The sequence below is a fragment of the Podarcis raffonei genome, chromosome 2 (assembly GCF_027172205.1).
Source record: "Podarcis raffonei isolate rPodRaf1 chromosome 2, rPodRaf1.pri, whole genome shotgun sequence".
NCBI lineage: Eukaryota > Metazoa > Chordata > Lepidosauria > Squamata > Lacertidae > Podarcis > Podarcis raffonei.
The window spans coordinates 85,361,394-85,381,090 of NC_070603.1; positions in this window are offsets into that span (position 1 = coordinate 85,361,394).

Below are 19,697 nucleotides of genomic sequence, written 5' to 3' on the forward strand. Positions count from 1 at the left end.
AGGGCCACCACAGAGTAACTTTATAATCTGCATGTTATCTAGCCCAGCTGTTGGTGTTTGCCTACACATGGGCAGGCCTTATTTGTGAGCCAGGGCTGCGGCGATCCCAGGGCTGCAACAGGATGGACGCCTCACGTTACAGTTCAGGTACTTTGACAGAATTCCAGGGCTTGAGGGGGCCTCAGTTCCTGCAGATTGGATTCACAGTGCATGGGGAAAGGTGAAGGTGGAAGGTAAAAGAGGCACCATAGCCCTGGCTAACATATACACCAATGTGAGATGCAAAGAAGGACTGGAAACATGAAGCGGAACATTTCCTGAGGTGTTGCCATCTTTGCATTTGTGGGTGAAACTATGAGGCTGAAACTATGGAAGCTACTAAAGCAAAACCATATTCTGCCTTGCCCACACCTAGGGGGTCTAAAATAGGGGTGGGAGGCCCAGGGGTCAAATGTGGTTCTCCAAGCTTCTCTGTTTGACCCTTGGGACTCTTCCTGGCCCACATTCCTCACTTCCCTTGCTTTGCACCTTCCTTTTTGCCTGGCTAGAATGTGTCCCTGAACTCTGATAATGCCTCCTGCTTCTCTGGATGAAAGACAGGGGGCGGGTAAGTGCACAGAAGCAACTCTAATGTACAAAGAGAAAAATTACATTTGCTGCTCCACCTGCTATAGCCTCTGGCCCCGCCCACCACTGACACGTGGCTCCTGGAAAGTTGCCCTGAATAGCACCACCAGTTTTCAATGCACCGAAGAATGCTGCTCAATTTTTAAATAATCCCATATCTTGCAATATCTTCTGAAATATATTGGGGCTCGAGTTACACCCCTCTCTCTGGATAGATAGATAGATAGATAGATAGATAGATGTTGGCCACGGTCTGCCTCAGGAAACAATGGAGGAGTGTGCCTTTGGGGGTGAGGTCAAGCTTTTGGAAGGTTGCAGCACCTGCTGTGGCTGACGTGGGAGAGACATGTTTTGTTGCAGCTGGGGCAGATGAAGGTATCCAGTTCTGTCGCTGCAGATGCACCATGCGTTTCTTCTCTCTGTGCTCCTCCCAGCGGACATTCCTGCTCTGATCGCTGCTATGGATACATGACTTGACTGCCTGTCTCCAAGCGATGTGGTCTGCGAGGGATACACACACACACACACACACACACACACACAATGTATGTATGTATGTATGTATGTATGTATGTTTGTGTATATAGTATGTATACTATCCATCTATATAGTATGTACGTATACACACACACACAACTCTAACCAGCAAACAAAAGGAGAGACTTTGTGTTAGGAGTGCCTCCAGCAAGCCTAATGTGCAAGTCTTCATTCATTCATTCATTCATTCATTCAACTTTGTATACTACCCTTCATCCAAGATCTCAGTTGTAAGGACTTCAGTACAGTGGTGTAGCGTGGGTTGTCAGCACCCGGGGCAAGGCAAGTAATTTGCATCCCCTAACCCGTGGATTTGTGCCCCCTAACCCGTGGATTTGCGCCCCCTAACCCTAACCCCCAGATGTTGCGCCTGGTGCGGCCGCCCCCCCTGCACCCCCCACGCTACGCCACTGCTTCAGTACTCCTCAGGTGGGGAGGAGCTTTGCGGCAAGGAGTTTTAGTGTGCAAGCGTGCGCGCGCGCACACACACACACACAGAGTCAGATTTGTGCACCTGCTTAGGAGTGGATACTTTGCCCCACATTTTCTGTAGTGGGAAAAGAAACCTGAGGGTTTTGGGTTCTTTTACCTGACAGCTTCGTACAATCCAGCCAGTGTAAGGTATAATGGAGCCTTCCCCCCTCGCCACCCCTTGCTTCTCAGATCTCAGGAATATGTGCCAGAAGCCTGTCAACTTGTTAAAAGTACATTAATGCAAATACCAGAGCTTTCAGTTATGTTTATGCTAATAGAAAGCCTCCTGCTCTGTGACAGGCCCGAGTGAAGACTCAGGAACAGGAAAATTAATTCCAGCTGTTGAAATTGATTTTTATTTTTATATATAAAAAAACCACTAGCTTAATAATAAATAACAACACCAACACACACACAATTCCAAAATTCAGAACAAAACAAAACTGGAAGTAAGTGTGCGGGGTATGCACTAAATCATGTTTACAGAAATAAAAGCCGAACAGGTTCTCCTCTTGGGAAGAAACCTTCCAAATTCAATCAAGGGTGGTTAGAAGAAAGCTCCGGCCTGTTATCAGGTTGTAAAAGTGTAGATTAACCTGAAAAAAGAATTTGCTGGGTTGCTCAGCCTGCATTTGGGAAAGAAAAGGCTAGCTTTTCATTTTTCTTTGTAGGAGCATTTTGTTTTAGATCCCTTGCATCTAATCCATTGACAGGGAGACCAAATCCTAGCTGCTGTGGAACAGACCAATATTTTAGAGACAGATAATGTTTGCATATCACAAGTTTCTCAACAATTCCTCTGCCCACCCTTTTCTCTCTCTTAATATATTGGCCTCTGTGGAGTGAGACAGGAGTTAAGTGGCCAGGTCCCTTATTTCAGCTACAGCCTCTGATCAGTGTCTGGGTGAAATGAAATCTTCCGAGCTTGATATGGTTTATCTAGGCTAGCCTATGTTCACATTCAGGCATCTATCACTCTCGATAACTTCTGCAATAACACTGAGGAAAATTCACTGGGATTTAGTTTTTAGACGAGTGCTGCACAATAAACTAAACCAAGTGCCAAGCGGTGGGGAATGAGTGGACAACTGCTATGCGAACTCTCACTGTGCATTTTGTGATGTGACTCTTTGGAGGACCAGAGGGTCCCAAGGTCCCTTGCATAAGGCAATGTTCCAATCCTAAATATTTTGTCTAATTAACAACAACAACAACAGTTTTATTATTTATACCCCACCCATCTGGCTGGGTTTCCCCAGCCACTCTGGGCGGCTCCCAACAGAGAACTGAAAACAGAATAAAACTTCAAACATTAAAAACTTCCCTAAACAGGGCTGCCTTGTTTTAGGGTTAGGGTAGGGATAGCCAATATGGTGCCCACTTGTCAGAAGCTGGAGTCAAGCAAAGGTCGTCAATAAAAAGCATGGTGTCAGTGAAGTTAACGCTTAAAGAAACCAGAACAGTGCAGCCCTAGTGATTCCAGCAACTCTTCCCAGTAGGTCTTGCCCCAATGAGGAGGTTGAGAGGACTGAAGGCCCCCATCTTCCCACTGCTCTCTAAGGCGCCTCCTCTCCAGGGTCTTTCCCAAGCAGTCACAAACAGGAGGGGAAGACTCCCTGGATTCTTCAGCAGCCTGTCTCAACTCTGCCTCTTGGGCACCCTCCGCTTCAGCCTCTGCTTCAGCCTTGGAGTCTGCACTGCTCTCTGACACAGCCTCTTCCTGCTCACTAAACCCTGCTACCTCTTCTGCTTCTGACACCTCCTCCTCCCAGTCTGCTCGCTCTGACCACTCATCATCGTCCTACCACCACTCCTCCAGCTCTGAGTCTTCTTCCCCCGCTGGTGCCTCCCTCCACTCCCTTGTATCCACTCCTCATGACACCACCACATGTACTCCAACTTCCACCATATACAGCCAGAATGGCCAATGGTAGTCCAACAGTATCTGGAGGGTACCATGTTACCTAGCTCAGGTCAGGGGAAAACAAATCTGACAGGCGAGTTATTTAATCATCTGATTTTCGCAAGTTTTCAAATACTACCCTAGGCCTGCTTCACTTTCGAATGCACTGTACTTGACTGCTGCTTACTTGCTAGCCATCCACATGTGTACAGTATTATTAGTAATAGTAATAATAAGGACAGGCAAACTTAGAGCCTGTCCTTCCAAAGGAGCCCAAGGAGTGGGAAGTAAGACCATACCCACCAGCCCCATCCCAGCACCCTTTCATCCACCTCCACCGCATGCAAATCACAAGAAAGGTCATAGTTCAGTGGTTACACATCCACTTTGCATGCAGAAAGTTCCAAGCTCAATTCCCAGTATTCCCACATCAGCTGGGGGACACCATCTTCTGCACCGTCTCACAATGTCTATCTCTCATTTTATGTCCTTACAAAGGGGCAGGGCGAGCCCTGTGCATTCCTCATGCCCTTTTGCTCACTTGGTTCTACCCGAATAGGTCTACTGTCATCATGCCATCACCCATTCTCATGTCCTTACATGTTCCAGAGCCAAAGGCACAGGTCCAATTCCCAAATAATCTCAATATGATAACCTATTTCTATAAAGTCAGGGTATTAATCAAAGCAATATCTTTTAGGTTACACAGTGGAGAGGCACTAACTTCTCAGCGTACAGTTGTTCAGAGTACTAAGAAAGAGGCATTCTGTAACAATCCCAGTTAGCATTTGGGGCTGATCCATACCAGCTTTTGTACTGGACAGCTGTTAATTTGTATATATTCACGCTCTCCCCTGATCCTCTAAAACCAAGCATATAAAAACAATTCTAAAAATAAGATTTTTAAAGCACCATGATAAAATTCCCACCTAATCCTAACAGCCGATGCAGATCAAAAAATGGCAGCAGACCAGAGTAGGCTCGTAATGTGGGAGGGATAAAAAGGCACCAGCAGCAGACTTACTGAAGGAAGATAGTGAGAGAGACAGGTATATAGTTTTGTCCAGTGGAAAATGGGACCCAGGCAGGAGCGGCCAGTGTGGTGGGGCACAGCTGTCGTCTCAGCACCTGTTATCACTGCCCTTTACCTGGCTGGGGCTAGAATGCAGCAAGGTCAGGGTTTGGCAGGTGCATTGCTGCAGCAAATCTGTACCCCTGCCAGTGCATCCTTCCAGCCCTAACCTTACCCCATCCTGTCCCACTGCAGTCCCATACAGGTAAGCTGCAGCAATGCCAGTGTGGTGAGAGCTGCACCATGCCAGCTGCTCTTGGCGCCAGGGTGCAGGTTACACAGCCTAGTAGAAAGTGAGTGGGGAAATGGGGAGCTCACTCAGGAAGGGGGATCCACAGAGAGCACCATGCCCACGGGCCCCCAATAACTCAAGGCCAACACTGTGCAACTGTATGGAAATATGGAGGACGTGACATCTGTTTGCCTCGTTATGGAGCAGGATGCAGCAGCAGCAGCAGCACATAACTGTCCATGCCACCCTGTGATGAATTTATAAGCAGCCACTGTATCACACATGGCCATCTGGATCCAGGCAAAGCGAGGAAATGCCACGTCACTAATAATTTGCATGCCCAGGAAAAAGCTTCCTGCTGCCCTGAATCTGGAACTTCACAAGTTTGAAAAAAAATCATCTGGGAGATTATATGTAATAGATAAGAGGTTACAAGTATAAAACAGGAGTTACCCCTGGAATGACCTCTGTGGTGGAGCGTGATTGGTAAACTCTGGAGTGAATTAAGAGTAGCTGTGGGTATTCCAAGTTTTTAAAGGGTATTCTACTTTTCACTGCTCACGTATGCCCTTTTTACACAATGAATGCAGGGAGAAGTACTGAATGGCTGCACTGCACCCTGACCTCCACCACAGTCACTTGGAGGTCAGAACAAAGCCTATGCACTACAATGTGTAGACACATGGCTCTTTCTGCCTGTTTAGGGACTTCGCATCATGCAACATACTGAGTCGACATGCATATACGTTGTAGACATTTGGGTTATTTTCTAACTTTTGGTTGGGTGTGTGGAGGTCAGAGGCAAGACCAACAGACATTAACCCCCTCTCCTTTCGTCACACGTCAACTCTATGCACTCTTGTTATTAGACTGGCTCCTGCCACTATTGTGCAAAACAAAAAAGTCTAGAGTCAAATGTCTCCAATTTTCTCCTCTTTCGCCAGCAATATTCAGGAACCGAATGTGTTTGACTGTGCTAGGCTGCAGACACAGAGTCAATGACAAGCGACAAGTTGCAGGCTGAGATGAGGCCTTGCATCAAGTGCCCCGAAGACAGATCTGCTGTCAAGGAATTGCGGGACTTTGGGGACTAGCCATTTTGCAGCTAGGTAAAACAGCCTTCACCAACAAAGCCCATACCAGCTTGGGACGTAGATACTGGCAAAATGCCTGCTTCCATATAATTCTGCCCATACTTTGAGATCTGGTGGGGATGGTTTCTTGGTTTGCATTGCACCACCCTGAAATTGGGTATGCAGAGACTATCCAGGGTTCTCTGTACAAGCAGCCCCATTATGGAATTCCTTACTTTGTAAAAGAAGGTCTGACCCTGACCATTAAGTGTTTTCAAAGCTCACCTATTCACCCAGGCCTTGGGATGAGTCATTGCCGGTAATTTGCTGTAATGAAATTTTGCTGGTTTTTATTGCTGTTTATTCCTTGATTCTCTTGTGCTTTAAGGGTTTAATGTTGTAAGTTGCTCTGGGCTGCCTTTTCAGAAAGGGGCTATAAATAAATAAATAAATAAACTCCCATAACCCCTGACTACCAGCCGTACTAGATTGGGGGGGGCCAAAGGGAGTTCAGTCCAATAAGAGCTGGAGGGCCACAGTTTTCCCCATCCTCTACCATTTGGAGACAAGAATATTCAAGCACCCAGTCAGATATCATCTCTAAATGCAGTTCCAAAAATCTCAACATTCATGGATTTGTTCAAGCTGGTGTCACAAGAGGATTTGCACATCACCAGCAGCATCAACCAATCTGAAAGGCAAGTCAGAGTGCTGTAAGCCTGGAACAGAAGTGTTCTAGACCTGAATCGGGCCCTTAAGGATTCATGGGCCATTTTACTCTGCTCAAAACCAGCCCCCCTGGAATCCCATCCGCAATTGTCCTCCCCTAGGAAACTCTATGCAACAGCCTGATGAAACCCCCAGAAAGAAAGCAGGCCAGTCACACTGATGGGAAGACGAAACTGGCTCCTCCTCTCAGGAGACAGTTGTGCTATTCTCCGAGAGTGCATCCTGAGAGGAAGTCGAGGAAAACCCTGTCTTCCAAAGGGCTTTGATCTTAAAATGATGCTCGCTGGGTCGGAGAAATATTAGGTGAAGCTAATATTCCATTGCAGACCTTGATGAGTTGCAGCACACACTTCTGCACAGATGTGCCAAACTCGTATAAGCCTTAGTAAAATTCGCTGCCCAGCTTTTCCAGCAGCGGCAAGAGAAGGCACACACTGCGTCGAAGCTGGCCCGGGTGGCTTCCAATGCGATACCGTTTTAAAACATGAAACTGCTAAGGGTGGCATTGAAGTGGTAAAGATGCAGGAAGCATCAAAGTGTGTTTGTGTGTTTTACCACTCCTTCCTAAAATGATTTGTTGTAAGGAAAAAAGGGGGGTGTTAAAAAAAAGCTAAAAACCTGCAAACTTTGGGTATCTATACATCAGGACAACTCAATAGGCAACTGGTAACCTTTCCAAAATGGCAAAATGCCATTGCTTGAGCTTTCTGGTGTGCTGAACAGCATTTGCTCATTGCATGTGAAACGTGCAACTTTGATACTGTTGTCTTTGGCACAGGGAAGCCTCCCCCCTTCGCTGAGTGTCTCTGCCACCTTCTACCTTGCGCCTCTCCCCCTCGGCCCTCAGCAGATTGCAATACAGTCTCATAAAGAGGTAGGAATGGACTTCTAAGAACCGTATAGTGTACATTGGGGGGCAAGAATCAGAGTGAGAAAGAGATTGTGCTATAGCAGCATGTGTCATAAAAGCACCTTTTCCAGAAAGCAGGCCAGCAAAGCAATAGTATCTGTCCCTGCCTCTGTTCATTTCACTGGCTATGGAACAAGGCTCTGGCTATTAGGAAAATATTCTCGGAAACTGCCCAACACTTCTTCAAATACAGAGGGTTTTTTGGGGGGGCGGGGGCTGCAAATTAATTCAAATTAATTTGGAAGATTATGTTCTGGTATTTTTTTTCTGCAGCAAGGTGCTAATTACTAAGATTCCTATAAAGGGACTCGGATCCTTTGAACTTTGCAATCACATTTCTCTTCAACAGTTGGGAGCCATGCCATAGCCAAGACATTGAAGGATAAGCCCCAAAGAAAATGGGACTGCTGCCTGTCCTCTAAGGCTTGCCATGCAGCAGGATGAAGCAGGCATTCCCAAGCATTCTGAATCTCTTGATGGGCTGCCTGCCATATTGCGAGTAGATGGAATGGGGGAAACATAGAATTGTTGTGTTGGAAGGGACCACAAGGACCATCTAGTCCACCCCCTGCAATGCAGGGATCTTTTGCCCAACGTGGGGCTTGAACCCGCGACCCTGAGATTAAGAGTATCATGTTCTACTGACTGAGCTATTCAGGGTCCCTTTGGTAGACTGCTTGAACTAGCTAAGAAGGAACATGGTTTTCAAGGAGACCGCAGCACCAGGGCAATGCGCTTTTCCACTGGCGGGGAACCTGTGGATCTCCTAATGTTGTTGGACTATGATTCCCATCATCCTTAACCATTGGCCATACCGGATCCTGTGGCGTTCGTACGGAGCCCCCGGTTGTCTCACAGACTATTGACCCGTACACCACTAATCTGCTGCCACCGACCAGGTCCTCCCTGGTAAAATCACTTCAGTCTCAGTCAGCTTCTCAATAAAGAAGAGTGTATTTTATTTCAGACACAAACAAAACTTTTACGGCATTCCAAACGTTGTTGCTCTTTACTTTCTTAGTCTTATTTTCCTCTATCTCTTCTACCTCCCCACACTCAAGAACCCGCTGCCCTCTCTATTACCAACTGCCTTTCCCAACCAGCCAACCCACTAAATCCAACCAACTACCCACCAACAACTTCCAACAAACTCCTTCCAGAACTGGTTTTATAGTCCCACTGACTCCACCCCCCTAGGTCCTGACTGGGCAACCTGTTTAACTATTTACCTCCAGCACTCTCTCTTATGTTAACGTCACAGATGTGGCTGAAGGGAGTTGTTGTCCAACAACGGCTGGAAGGCCACAGGTTAGCCTCTCCTGAGGTACAGCCTCCATGGGGTTTACCTCCTCCATGGGGTGGGTTTGTGCTCTCAAGGTAGGCAGTTGAAACAAACAGCCTCACAATTGATTCTTCCTCCCCACTTTCACCTTCCTATCTTGCTTAAGTATTTATAGGATGAGAGCTGTTTTTCATTTTAAGCCAAATGTGTTATGAAGACCCACACTCATGAAGATACATGAAAAGATAATGTGAAAATTAATAGATGCATGTATCTGGGTATATATTACACAGAAACGATCTGTGTACAAGGAAGGCTCTGGAATCAGTTCCTGAAGCTGCAGTACTTCTCTCAGAAGGAAGCAGAAACTCCTGGGTTACTCTCCTGCATGTCTTCCAATGTAGGTGTGCACAGGGATGGCTCTGCTATGAAACTAATGAAGCTTAAGCTTCAGGGGCCCTAATTCCAGGGGGGCCACAGAAGTGACTTAAGTCTAGTAGACCCAATTTGAATTGCACAACTCAAATTGATCATTTTTGTTGTTGTGTATATTTCAATAATTCCAAAGTTTGAGAGTCAGCAGCACAGATGTTGTAAAAGTGTGATGATCAGTCATGGAGCAACCCCACTGAAGAAGAGAACCGCGGTTACCCAGACCCCATTGCTGGCTGCAAAGGAGCCCACATGACTGTTCAAGATTCAGGGCACCCCAAAATGTAGATCCACTGCTGGGTGTGCATCTTGATTATGCCCTCTGGTCACAGCAAAATAAAGTAACTCCCTTTCCTTGGTCCTTTGCTGTGAGGACTGTTCTGCAAAGTTGTAAAGGCTTCCCTTTCCAGACAAGGCTTAACCCAGAAGGTAATGGCATGTGTGTGTGGTGGGGAGCGCGCGCGCGCACACACACACACACACACACACACACAAAGAGAGAGAGAGAGAGAGGTCCAAAATACTGAAAAACAGGCCTGACTACTTAAAATTAGTAAGTAAGCAAGAGAAGTGGTTGAGAAAACCCAGATGGATGTTGCAGCAGCAATACCCACAACATGCTGAAAATCAGAAAAGGGTTTGGAGCAGGGAGAGCATCTCCATATGTCACCGATTTCCAAATCCGAACCTTTTAGATGCATTCTGCAACACTCTGCAACAGCATATCTCCTAAATCCTAAACAAATACATTAATTGCTTTCAATTTATCAGTCTCAAATCACTCCGTCTAATTACCATTCATCTAGGGTTTGTGTTTTTAATGGTTTATGGGTATTGTTGGTAATCTTTTAATTTCTCATTAAAAACAATATCTTGTACGCACTATGTGTGAAAAGCCCATATCCGATAAATCAAGCAAGAGTAACACAGTTAAAAGGAAATCAGCGAAACAATATTTGGGGTTTATATATTTCTGCCAGTCAATTTGTAATTAAAAAGTTGCTACTTTAAAAAAAAAAGCACAACAAAAACCCCAACAACAACACAGTTGTTGCTGTGAAAGCCATTATCAGCCGACATTTTCATATGAATACTGCTTTAATTAATTAGCAAAAAGTAAATACATTATATATCAAAAACGCTTTCCCACTGAACCCATGCGTTCCAGAACAAAAGGCTTAATAAATGACACAAAGGAGGGACAAATTAGCTGATCCCACCTTCCTAGCGTTAGAGTCTTTTAAAGTTCTCCAATGTTTTCCCCCTCATTCTTGTTTCTTCTTCCTCCTGTGTGTGTATTTTTTTAATGCATTGTTTGGTTCTCTTTGGATAAGGCTGGAGAGATGCTAAACAAACAAAGTGCGCTCTCTCTCTCTCTCTCTCTCTCACACACACACACCATTCAAATTAAATTGATTGTTTGAAATCAGTTTTTCTGGGTCTTAGAAAACAAGAGTGTTTATGATTATTTTTTAAAAAATGAATGTAATTATGATCACATACAACATGGTCCCCCTGGAACCACTTATTTACTGAAGGGCTATGACTTGGTTCACACCAAAGAAGAAGAAATGCTTTTTGTCCTGTGGGCTTTCTGAACAGTAGAGGAAAAGACCCTCCTCTTGTTACAGTTGAGGAGGGGAGGAAAGCCGAGCCAACCGCTCTCCCCAAAGGCCAACACTACTTGAAATGTATACACTGCTTCTTTCAAGCCACCTCTGTGGATTCGTGATCAGGCACTTTCTTCCCATTCATCACCCAAGAGTTAACTTCATGGCAGTTTGCCTTTCCTTGGAAGCAAGTGCCCATGGGATAGCTGCAATGAGACAGCTATCATGGAACAGCTGCAGCATGGTTTACTAAAGACACTTAAAGGGCTTGCATAACGTTCGAAAGGGTCCTGGGCAAAATGCCCCCTGAGTTATACCCTGATGTCCCTCTCAATGAGCTTAATGGGGGTGCAGAGTTGACAGCAGGGATGGATGGGGATGGGCAGTGGTGGGTGGTAACAGACTACCATATGGATGGCTCAGCCAGGCACAGGGAAGAGAAGCACCAGGTGAGGCAGTTGTGGCAGCCTCCAGCATTTTAATTTACCCAGAATGCCCCTGTGTGTACATTGCATTCAAGTCTCAGAGGCGCTGGAAGTCATGAAGAAGACCACCGCTGTCCAGTACTTCTCAGGACTCCCTGCCCCAATTTACACATTGCCCAAGTATTTTCTATGCTGACACTGAAGTAGAAACAACCATTATTGACACACTACTGGGTAGCATTAAGGTATCAGACTGATAAACAGGTTAACAGTATAATCCTTCCTAAACATGTCCACTCAGAAGTAAGCCCTACGTAATTCAGTGGGGCTTGCTCCCCGGTAAGTGGGGTTAAGAATACAGCCTAACTAAATTGTGCATACAAATGTGTCCCCCAAAACTCAAATGTCCTCCCCTTCTCTCTGCAAGAGAAAAGTCGATTTAGTGCAAAGGAACAGCAAAGGGATGGAGAAGGTTCTTGACCCTTTGCCACTTCCTTACCTGCAACAATGCAATCCTGCACACACTTACATGGTTTTACTTTTGAGTAGATAAGATTGCACTTCCCAAAGCAGCTTCTCTCCCTGCCCCCCAAGGTTGTTAGCAGGGTTTCATTATATGCATTTGCATATGATGTGTAATTAGGCCCTGAGATAACTTAATTGAAACTATATATATATATTTTCACAGTTTTGCCATGTTGGGTAGCTTTGGCAGAAACACCTATCCACCCCTCAGGGTCCTTCTGATTCCAACCAGGATTTATTTTTAAAATTAAGTTTCTGAGCTTGATGCAGCTTAAGGATGTGGGAAAACACATACGGAAACAAAAACAAAGGTCAGTGGAAATAAATGACTGTGTGCTCCTTCGTTCATTAGATGTAGCTTTTAAACACTACCTAAGCATGAAACCCAACAACTGAACAACGCAGTTCACCAGCTGTGGGTGGTGGGTGACCCACTGGGACTTTCAGGGACCTCCTGGCTTTGCTGCCTGCACAGAGCTACAAAAAAGAGAAGGCTGGGCTGGGCTTGGACAAGCACCTGTCAGGTCCCAATGCAGACCTAGTGGGTTGCATTGAGTTTGGCAGATCACAGGCTGTTTAGGCCTCTGATGCAAAAACATGGAAGGAGGAGAAAACCAGTCTGACACCTCCCCCCCCAAAAAAGGACTCTTAGGAGTCTAACAACCCCAACAAACCAAAAATCCAACAAAACAATATAAAACTATTAAAATGGCAATAAACTACCCAGCACTAAAACAGCAGCGGCAATAATAAAAGCCTTAAGAGACAAAAACCAGAGGTTTCTTTAACCCAGAAGGGCTGTAGCTGTGTTAGAACTTTCCCAAATTCAGTCTCCAGGCAAGGCAGAGAAGAGGCCCCTGGCTTAAATCCTGGAAAGCTTCTGCCAGTCCATGCAGACAACACTGAGCTAGATGAACCAATGGTCTTACTCAGTATAAGACAGCTTCTGATGATCCTCATGCCTGTTGAAAGGCTGACTTTTACTCTTGTCAGCAGAAAGCAATAAGGGGGAGGGGGCTTTCTGTGCTTCCTGTGGCAGGTGAGAGTCCAAATCCTGGAGCCACCACAGGGGAGACCCTGGGGCCTATATATAGAGCAGGGCTTCCTCCTGCTCATAGGAGAAAAGAAATCCTGATTCCAAACCATTCTGACATTTAAAGGTCAAACAGCAGCACTTCGAACTGAACCTGGAACAAAATGAATGTCACCAAAAGTTGCACAATATTCCTGTGATAAGCTGAGAAACTCAGCAGGGGCCCATTTGTTCTCCCCACACTTTCCAATGCATTTCCCTGCTACTTTCCTAACTGCAAAAATGCTGTGTCCGTGTGAAGTGGATTTGGTGCACTAGGATGACAAAGCTCTTTAATTTACTTTAACTGCACAATCCTAATGTTCCAATGTGCTTGAATCCCTCCTGCAAAATATTGACAGTCTGGAGGCACCCATAATACAATTGTTGTTGTTGTTGTTGTTGTTGTTGTTGTTGTTGTTGTTGTTACTGCTTTTGGGTACATAGGTGACCCTAAGTAGGGCAGCAGAAAATTTCTCTGAATTTCACCAGCCCATCAAAGATGGTGAGTTTCTTTGCCTCTCCCCATACCTCCTCTTCATGCCAAAGAAGCTCTACCCACAATGTCCAGCACAGCATTTGGAGAGAACTATGTACGAGAAAAAGGACAAGGCATTCAGTCCTCACTTAACAATTCGTGGCATTTTCTGCCAGAGCCGAGGTGCTGTCGTGTTACCATCCTAACAGTTAAGCAGTGACAACCCAGTCCTTTTGCTCCTCACTTCCTGCTTCAAGAATTCCTAACTGCTGGTTGGCAGTCATTAAACACCTGCCATTTTATTCCCTCACCTTGTGGTGGTTGAGCCACAATCCCCCATAGGCAACACTGTGACAAAGCACAGGGACTACTCCATGGAAGGATACCAAGCTATTCCTAACTACCCTAAGAGGAGCTGCAATGTGTGTGCCTGCTGCAGTCCTTCCACTGCAGACATGTTTTCCCTTTCGCATGAGTGCCTTGATTTTTATCACAGCTATATTTGATTCCGCCACCCATCTGGAATCATCTCGCCTCCCTTTGGCCCTCATAAATAACAGAGCCCGGCTCTAACCGAAAGCAGTTGATGGAATCAAGACCTGTTGGCCTTTGGCAGTCCTTCCAGGAATTTTTAGGGCTTTCACCAGTCAAGAAAAGGCTTTGAAGCTATGGACTTCGGATTTTTATGAAGACCATGCTGTAGGGTTCAGCCAACTCGCAAAGTGTCAAATATGGGGCATTCTTTCATCTCTCCTCTTGAGCGTGGAATCAAGGATGCTCCCACTTGCTGCAACCGAGGACTAGGGAGCTGGAAGCATCCTAGAAATGAAGGCTCATTTCATTTTCTGTGTGCCTTAGTATATTTACCAACTCCCACATTCCCCTCATACTAACTGCTGGAGTCCTGTCTGTCTGTTCTGGAGACTACATCAGATAAGAGGAGACTGGAAAATGGCATGCTTGCTCATTCTCTGGTTTTGAAGCTATGTTGTTGGGGCCTCAAGGCATCCTGCTCCCGCTTCATGGACGCCTGCTACAGAGACGAGAAAATGTATTTTGCTCTTTCCGTTTCAAAGGTGCGCCCTTATGAAATTTGCCGCTTCGGAAGGCCTATCTATGAAGCACAAAGCCGGACCGGTCAGGGAAATCCTACATTCCACCATATGGTGTCACTACTCCTTCCAGGAGAGAGGAAATGCCTGCTAATTGCTCAATATAGCAGAAAAACAAAATACCACTCAATCAGTATATCTAGCACAAAACACCTATTAATGGTGTGTGATGCTTCAGCACCCTGCATCATTTAAAACACTGAGTTTCACAACAGGTCTCTGGCATAGAGAAATGTGCTTCTTCTCATTTAGTCGGGGTTCAGAGACAACTGACTCAACCGAGGACCAGATACTAGGTGTGACAGTGTCAGCCATGTTTATAGGTGATGCCATGCCTCCTTCCTTCACATCTAAAGTAAACAGTGGAGAAGCAGTGGGAGATGGAGAAGTAAGATCAGGGATGGCTCAGCTCCTCTCACCCTTGCACCCCTTTGGATGTCAAAATCAGAACCTCTTGCCCCACTTTATACTTGAAAGGAAGAGACATGTAAATAAAAATGACTGGCACAATTCATGCTTGTTCCCCTGCCCTCTCTTTTCCAAGTTGACATGCCAACATCTGCATCAGCACAACCGGAAGCCTTCATCTGCCCCAGCTGCAACAAAACATGTCTCTCCCAAATTGGCCTCTACAGACACAGCAGACGCTGTAACTCTCCAATGGTTTGACTTCGCCCACAAAGGCACACTCCTCCATTGTCTCCTGAGACAGATGGATGCAAACAATTGCCAACCTCTGTGCCAGCCTTTATGCAAGACCTTAGTTACGGTACATAACTGATTGGGGGAAATGGGAAGTTGGAGATCAAAAGCACGCTAAGGGCGCATTGAATCCATGCACATCATGACTTCCCTTAAGGTATCTTAGTGCTGACGATAGTGTGTTACAGAGCCTAAGACCTCTCATATGAAATACCCACAATCCCTTGCAGAGCCATACTGGTAGTTTGCAGTTTCTTATGTAAGGGAGACATGCCAAAGTCATGAGTCTTCAAATTACCCCACCAGTACTATAACCATTCAGCTGAATGGGCTTCAACAATGGGATGCTTTGTGGATCAAAGCAGCTGTGCACTGCTGAGAATATTGATTTATCTGGCAACAATGCAACACACTTCCCCAATCAAATAACTTTATTGCCATCAGAAGACTATCAATGACTGATTATTTACCCCCAAAATCCTGGCTTAGCTACTAGATGAAAAAAGGAAATTAACTATGGTTGCTTAGAGGATGCCAGTTAAGAAAAGCACTTGGAACTATTTTTAGTGTGTGCAAGATGTTGACCACTGAGATGCATCTGTTTCCACTACTTCAGTTATTAGCTATGCAAAATGCAACTCACTCCCATAATCCTCATGTAAAAAATCTGTTGAACCCAAGTTGGTGCAATTTTATGTCTGCCCATACAATGCAGAACATGAAGTTGTTCATTTAGCTATTTTGTGCTCTTGGTTCACCCTAAACTCTATGGCTCAGGGAGGAAATATAAATAGCATGAAGAATACATGATTTCTGCACTCACCCCCAAGCCACTAATCATTTGCACGAAGAAAAATATGCTCTCACACATGTTTAGATGATGTGATTGTATTTATGTTTCACACCCCAGCTATTAGGATGTGTTCCTGTTACTGTATTCCTGTTATATTTAGTTCTCACCTTGTTACTCTGGTTTATCTTCCACTGTAGCTCAACTCATGTTCCAGTACGTGCCAACTTTCACCTCAGTCCTCTTCTGCATTTATTACAAGAGTGAGGAACCTGTGGCTCTCCAGATGTTGCTAGACTACAACTCCCATCAGCCCTCACTAATAGCTATACTGGCTGGGGCTTGATGAAAAATTTAGTCTAACAACATCTGGAGGGCCACAGGTTCTGCATTCCTGATTTACCACCAACTTCAAACTCTCAATAAACAGTTACCCATCAGCATGCCATGGCACACTCAGTTTTTTGTTACCATATGCTTGCATGTGAAGACAGTGTATGAGAGACCAGTGATCACAGTTATTGACCAGCCACAACGGCCATGATCTCAGAGGCCAAGCAATGTGTCCCTAAGATTATGGATGTCATCTGTGCCCAGTATCTGTGCCCTCATCACAACTGACCTTTGACATTAGCTCATGTATGCCTGGGGCCAGGATGTAGGTGGCACTGTGGTCTAAACCATTGAGCCTCTTGGGTTTGCTGATTGGAAGGTTGGCAGTTCGAATCCGCATGATGGGGTGAGCTCCCTTTGCTCTGTCCCAGCTTCCGCCAACCTAGCAGTTTGAAAGCACACCAGTGCAAGTAGATAAATAGGTACCACTGCAGCAGGAAGGTAAATGGCATTTCCATGCTCTCTGGCTTCCATCACGGTGTCCCATTGCACCAGAAGCTGCCCACATGACCCAGAAAGCTGTCGTGGACAAACACTGGCTCCCTCAGCCTGAAACGAGATGAGCGCCACACCCCATAGTCACCTTTGACTTGACCTAACCGTCCGGGGGTCATTTACCTTTTTTTTACCTATGTCTAGGGCCAGTCACAACAGACCTACAATTTTGGCATCTAAGTAAACACAATCTGCTAGCCCTTATTTTTGTTGTTGGTTGCCCTTGGTCATATACTGGGAGAAGCAGGAAAAAGACCTGTAAGAGAATCATAAACTTTTTACCTAGGAATGGTTTAAGACAGAATATTGGTCTCTCTAACTCAGTATAGTCTGCAATGACTGGCAGCTGCGCTCCAGGGTTTGAGGCAGGATAGAATCCGGGATGCAAAACAGATACACAACTAGTGAGACTTGACTCTTCCTATTTTCTTACTCTAAAGGTTATCCAGAGCAGATCACAAATCGGGGGGGGGGCATATAATAAAGCCATCACTATAATAAATAATTATATAACAACAGAGCAATAAACCCAAACATACAATCAGAGCTGAAAAGATTTCAAACCACGTGTTAAAACACCATCTAGAAATACAGAGCAAATTTTCGAAAGGTAAAATCATATAGAGCTTTAGAGTGTTCATATACATTATCTAAGTAATCCTAGCAGCAACCCTGTAAGGTAGGCAGGTCAGGTCAACAAACCCCAGACACATACAACCTTTTTTCTGCACAGAAAACAACACTTAGTACAAATGGATATTGATCTCAGATGGGGCTTCAAAACTCAGGCAAGCAACAAAGCCTTGATTCTGAACAAGCCGGCCAACAAGATGGCTTCATTGTTTCGTTGCAAGTTTTTATATTATTATTTGCCAGGAACAGGAGGAAGAGATTTTCTACCGTTTAAAGAGCTTACATAAAAGACAGCTCGAGTCCTTATAGCTGTATATTCTCTTTAATTAGTTTGTGCAACAGTGTATTTGCATGGGAAGAAGCGGAGCGTGTGCATGGACTTAATTAGGAAAACAATACGTTCCCTCAGATAATGAATTGGGGATTATGGAAATTATTATGCCAGATCCAGCCACGGGTTAGCTGAGGTTCAGTATCCGATAAACTTTTAAAATACATTAAGGTCAGCAGCTCCAAGGCTGTCAGCAAAGTCACTTGATACCACTCTCACTTAAATGAGTAATTACAGGGAGAGCCTGCATCTGGCATCTAAGTTACACAACACACAGAGCACAACAGGCCACAGCAGCGTAGGCGTTGCATTCAACTCTCCTGTCAAAGATGAACCTTTAATATCTGTATCTCATCTTCCTCTATCTATACATCAAAGAGCACAGTCACAGAGTAAGGCCCCTTGAGCTCAGTGGAGCGTACTTCCCGGGGAAGCGCTACAGGGTCACATCCTTAATTGCTCAAATTGCCAAATGCGACTTAAGCCTAGTTCTGTAAGCCTGTGGGAACACAGCAAGTCAGAAAAATAGTCAAATCTAGCTTGGTATTATCTGCCCTGCCTAGCAGTGGCTCCCCAGGTTTTCCAGAAAGAAGTCTTTGCCATCCCTACCTAGAGATTATGGAACCCTCATACCCATCAGGTGTCCTGATTTTCCTGGGACGTTCCAAGAATTACAGAAACCATCCCGGATTCTGATGTGATCCCAGAACGTCCCGTTCCCCCCATCCAAATGCTGCCACCACTGAGCTCGGGGAAGAGGATGAGCCGGTGCTTGTGCTTGCAGTGGAACCCTCATGCGCAAGGGAGGCAGTTCCCCATCAGAGCGGAGGTGGTAGACACGCCAATGTTCATGCTTTAAAGCTCCATGTCCTTGAGCGCTAGGTCACTGAGTTTTAAAGCACAGGCCTGTGTCTGGAAAGAGCTGGGCAAAAGGTAAGCATGGATGAGCCCTAAAAGCCACATGAGGGGAAAGGAAAAGGAGAAGAAACATCTCTCAATAGCTTCAAATGGATCCTGTTTAACAAACACGGTAATTACACCCTGTTATTTGCCGTTGTTCACATGCCCTGGAATGATAAGCAAATTTTATGTTCAAACGTACCGAGCAAGAATTAAGCAGGGTGGTTCAGAAGCTATGACAACAAGGCTCAGAGAAACCATTACACATGATATTGCTATTAAAATAAAGTAAAAGAGTGGTTTTGGAAGGAGTCAGTTCAGCACATACCTTCCATTAAAAAAGCCTTTGGCTCAAGGCGGTCATTTGTTTAACATGCACAAAAAATCTGCATTTCACAAGCAAGAGGGGGAGAAACTTCAGGAGGGAGTTGAACTTCAAAGGAGCGCTTTGCGGTTTTAGGCATCTCAGGCTAGAAGCTGCAGAGCCCCCTCCTCTCTTCTCTAGACATGGAGAAGGAAACAACATCAGCACCAAAGGAACAAACTGTTAAGAAGGCATCTTTTACGTAACATAGATGGTTTCAGAGTTCAAGAGACAGTTTGCATGTGTGTCAGAAGACAGGGACACCCGGGTTTTTAAATGAGCACTAGTGGGGCAGGATGCATTCATCTGAGATTCTTTATATTGAGTGAGACCACTGATCCATCTAAGCTGGTAACGTCTACTCTGGCGGTGGCTTTCCGAGGCCTCAGGCTTTCCCAGCCTTGCTAGCTAAGACCTTTTTAATTGGATAATTGAAGTTTCAAATCTTATTCAAAAAGGCATCTGGTCCCATTGATTCTTTCCCCAAACCACCCTGCTCCCCCCACATCTCATGATGACTATCTAAAAGGAACAAAGTGAATTTGGGTTAGCATTTCTATTGAAATCCACCAGTAGCAGAGTACATATCAAAATAC